The 4,788-nt window shown below is 36.9% G+C and overlaps 1 protein-coding gene across 1 annotated transcript in view; it reads right to left on the reverse strand.

Moving 5' to 3' along the window:
- The window catches only part of LMO7 (LIM domain 7), a 91,982-nt gene extending 87,353 nt beyond the window's left edge, over positions 1-4,629 (reverse strand). Inside the window, 1 exon segment of the mRNA XM_031557830.1 lies at positions 4,560-4,629. The gene's annotated coding sequence lies outside the window, so the exon portion shown is untranslated.
- Positions 4,630-4,788: the final 159 nt, after the last annotated feature.

The following is a 4,788-nucleotide window of genomic DNA, read 5'->3' on the forward strand; positions in this document are numbered from 1 at the left end:
TAAGTCTTCAAAATAACATACAGCAAGAAAAATAATATACTTGTTTTTAGGCATAATACTAATAATTAGAGGTACTTTTTTTTTTGGGGGGGAGGGCGGTGGTATTAGGAAAAAAAATCACTTTAAATTAAAAAACATATTGGAGGACTTATTTTCCATTTCTCAGAAACCTTAGAGGAACACCAGGCTGAGGAAAGAGCAACAGGAATGAGGCATCCACGAACCAAGCTGTTATTTCAGTGCCCGGTGCTAGAAGGAGAAGTGGGGATTGCTCTTTAGCATAAGGCAGTTCTTCAGAAGGTGAAGTAAATGGTCTGCTATTCATTTTCCACATTTGAAGTACAGCTGTATCTTGCTGGCAGATGAAGCAAGTCATAAATGTGTAATTCTTTGTATAGATATAACTTGGGCTAAAGTTCTAAAATCAGTATAAACAGAGTTTTCTCCATAACAGGAGCAAAGCAGTGGGAATAAGATCAACCCAGCAAGATTCATCAATGCAAGTAATTTTCTTTAAATCACATCTCCCTGACATAGGCTTATTTCATATAAGTATGGACCACAACAAGTGGATTTAAGGCAGGCTGAACTTTCATTATCTTGTACAATGTAATTCATCTTGCACAAATCTCTGACCCTTCAGTTACCTGGATCACATGCCCCAGAAATGCCAAAGAGCTTTACAGGCAGCTACTCAGTACTAGCTTGCTTGCCTACTCTGCTGTACTAGGGAAAATACATGGATTGCTCTTTTGTCTTATACAATTGGAAAGATATACAGAAAAACTTGTTCTTCAGTTGCCATATTAATACTTCAGAAAAAAGTCTTTAACAAATGGCATTCTCTCAGAGTAGTGGCATTTATTGCCTTCACCATCCTTTTAAAGGAAATTAAAGCAGTCAAGCACAAGAGAATTCCCCTCAGAAATCCTGCAAAAGCACATCACTCTTTCTGAAACCCCTGTACACTGTTAAAAATCAACCTGCTGCAAGCCACAGCCTTCTGCAGCAACTGATGGAATTAGTCCTTTGTACCTTGGTGGTTGCACGTGCTGTAGCTCAGGGACCCCCCTCTGAGTAACTGACATTTTCCTTGGTCACTCATCACTGACCAAGAATGAGGAAAACAGAGATGGCTACACAGGAACCGATTCCTGCCCCTGCAGCTCTGTGGCAGCCCCAAGATCACACATCACTCACCTGGGCAAGCTGGCATTGAGCTAGGACTAACCCAAATGGGCACACTGTTCTGTAAAATGGGCAGCTGTCACAGCAGGTGTCTCCAGCAGCCAAGCCCTGTTAAGTGCTGCTGGAATAAGAGTTATACTTGAGGGCTGGCCTAAGTGCTTCTTGTCACCATCAGAAGATGGATCTGTTCAGCCCTCTATTTCCTGCTACTTCCACTTATCTTCAAGAACTTTGGTTGTGGTCTCTTCCCTCAATAGCTAAGTTCAGTTTTCCAAACAAGCACACATGAATCAAAGATACAAAAACATTTTTTAACAAAGGGTTAAAACAATTATTAGCTGTCACGCAAGCCATAGGAGACACATGCCTCCAACAAAGAAATGGAACATCAGCACTGTAGCACCATCTTAAAGAATTTTTAAGTTTGCCCAGTACCAGAACTTCTGTTAACTGAATGCCAAGTTTCATTTCAGTGTTTAATCATCAAGACATTTATTTATCCTTCCATCATGATTATACCTGAACCACTGAGACCCACACCCATAGTTAATAGACCGCAGTATAATCAAACTAGCAATCAGTATAATCACACTAGCAATGCAGGCTGAAGCTTACTTTCAGTTGATTAAAATGAGCTTGGAATTTAGGTGATCCTTCAAATGTAAAGTTTCTATAAGGTTTTTGAGAATTAAATGGTTCCAAAAGCAAATGACATAAATAATTCAATTAATTTATAAAGTAAAACCAACAAAAACCACATCTAAGTTACCTATCTCTATTTAAAAAAGTATAGCACACAGTATTCCATAAAACCCAGACTCTTTTGTTATTCACACAGGCTTTCATTTCCTATTTTACTCAAGAAATTTGTTTTCAGAATAACTACAAAGACAAATAAACAATATAATGAACCCCTTCTGGAGATTCAACCACATACTTATGTTGAGCATTGTACTTTTATACTGCTGAGAAAACTGTCAAACATTTGAAGCAAACAAAACTTTTCAGAGGAGAGAGGAAAGAAAAGAGTCAAACACATTAACTCCCTAGAGAAAGAAAGAAAATCTGAAGAAATTCCAAGGTCCAAAAGGACTGTGAAGAAGCTATAGAGAGAACATGATCAAATGATCAAAGACTCAAATTCAAGCTGTTTATCCTTTAGAAATAAATTCTACTACTTAAGTTAAAACTTCCATCTGGTTAAAAAAAAAAAAGTCCCCCTACCAATAAGGCTTCCAAATCTTATAAAGGTCTGGTGGGAAGCAATTAACGTAAGACTGAAAGACACTGAATACAGTAGAAGTGAGTTGTAGAAGTGTACATGAAGCCATGGAAAACACAGTCTAGAAGCTGACTTGTGGGAGAATCAACTAACAAGCAGTGAAAGTATTTCCAGAACATGGCGAGCAAACCTAAGCCAGATAATTCCTGGCAAGCTCTATACTTAGGAGCACAGTAAACCTTGCTTTTTTACTGGGAAGTAAAGCAGAGAAGTTTTCAGTACAAGTGGTTGAATGTGAATCCTTTCCATCCGTAAATCCTGCAGTTCATCAGCCACAATATTCTAAACCTGGCAGGTACTAATGCTTGTGTTTCTATAAATGCACAGAACTGTAGGTTTTACTATGAGTTATATACATTCAGGGATGAAAGCTGAGCTCTCCAAAGACGTTTAAATTAGCTTGTTCACTCTCAAGTCGGGAGACATACATATACACATACCCATTATTGCCATCATAATCACAATGTTCTGAAACCAAAGTATTTCTGTAAAACTGTTTCCACAGGTTAATACAAAATATCAGTTGTCTCAAGGAACACCTTTAAGTGGTACTTTAATAATAACAACAATAGAAGTGGATGGTCATGGTTTATGAGATTCATTCACCCTTCCTCTGTTTTCTTTTTGAAGACTTGTAGGAACTAGTAACAATGATACACACCAAATAAGAAAAGCTAAACACCTAATGAATACTCCAAATTTTTGTGTCTGTAAACAACAAAAGAACCATGTAAAATTGAAAAGGTATTCCATTTCACAGTTCAAGACAACATGACACCACAGAAAATGAAATCTAGCCTATGGTTTTCAGGTCTGGACAAACGGCTACTTCAGAGGCAATTCAGGCAATCAAACGACTGATAAAATAACAGTACCATCTTCCCCAGAATCATTTTGAGTTCTTTTTTTGGATGCTTCACAGGAAAAGAATGTGCAGCACTCATTCACAAGCCTAATACCCTAAGCTTTCCGGGACAAAGGCAACTAATATTTTGCACATTCATTTGATGTGGAAATGGACTTTGAGCTTATACAATTATATATGTCAAGTTAACCCAATCTCATGACCTCTAGCCAAGTTAAATACACTTTTCCCTCTAAAGAGTTGCATAGCTGATGCAAAAGCAGATATTTGGTGTCCCATGCCCTCAATTGAAGGTCTAGAGATATTTTGTCTGCTACTCCTTTTACAAAATCAGGAAACTTTCCCTAATGTTATGATTGCATATTTACCATAAGGTGTAATCTTCTGCTTCTTGTAGGAATCACACACACATCCCTGTTTGCTTTTGTCTTTTAAAAAAGAAGTTTTGGCCACAGGACTAAGAGACAGTTATCCTGTAAGTTAGGAATAACTTAGAAGGCTAACTTATCTGGAAAAAACTGGCAAAAAAGAATTCAGTTTGCTTACCCTCTTAAAAGTTTTCTGATCCTAAATGGCTAAAAAATTTAGTGTATGGTCTCTGACCAGCACGTTTGACAAATAGCATACAGGAAGTCTTAAATTTCCAAAATGATTCCATGTGTTACTTTTCTCCTCCTCTGCAGATAACACAATTTTCAACCAAAATATCTTCAGCTAAATCTCTTAGGTGAAGCCTTAAGAGAGATTTCTGCATCAGTTATTTTAATGCAACCTAGGCTTTACTGTGTGTGGGGAGAAGCAACTTCTAAAAATAATCAGGTTGCAAGAAATATTTCTTAGCTTGTTCTTTCCCTAACAGAGGGGATTCTGAAGTGGTTTGTGAGTATAATGCAACAATAGCCTTTGAATAAAGAAAGGTAATGCTGTATAGGCTTGTGCGCAGGAGCCACCAGTGCTTCACATAGGGATGATGAAGCTCCATAGAGTGACAAGTTGATTCAAGTTACAGATTCAGATCATTGTATGGATAATCTCTGTTTTCTAATTTAATATATAAATGGTAACATGTTGATCAAAAATGGAATTAGAAGTATAATCTTGTACACTTGGTAGGCTTTTTAATGAGTCCATGGTGAGACCAACAGGCAAGAGGGTGCTTATCAAGCACTATTAAACAAAGCATGGAGTCATACCACAGATATTAGATTTGCTGTCATTACTTACCAAGCCAGCTATTGGAGTTGACAGACGATTTATCTTCCTAACAATGCCAGGTTTGATCTTGTTAATCAAACTACAAAGAAATCATATGAATTTACATTACATAATTTTATTTAAGTCTGAATATCATTGCTTACTAAGAAAAAACTTTGCATACATTACTCACTCCTATGACTTGAATCAAATAAATTGGAATCTATTAACACATGCCAAATTTTTTATTTATTTATTT

The sequence above is a fragment of the Meleagris gallopavo genome, chromosome 1 (genome assembly GCF_000146605.3).
Source record: "Meleagris gallopavo isolate NT-WF06-2002-E0010 breed Aviagen turkey brand Nicholas breeding stock chromosome 1, Turkey_5.1, whole genome shotgun sequence".
NCBI lineage: Eukaryota > Metazoa > Chordata > Aves > Galliformes > Phasianidae > Meleagris > Meleagris gallopavo.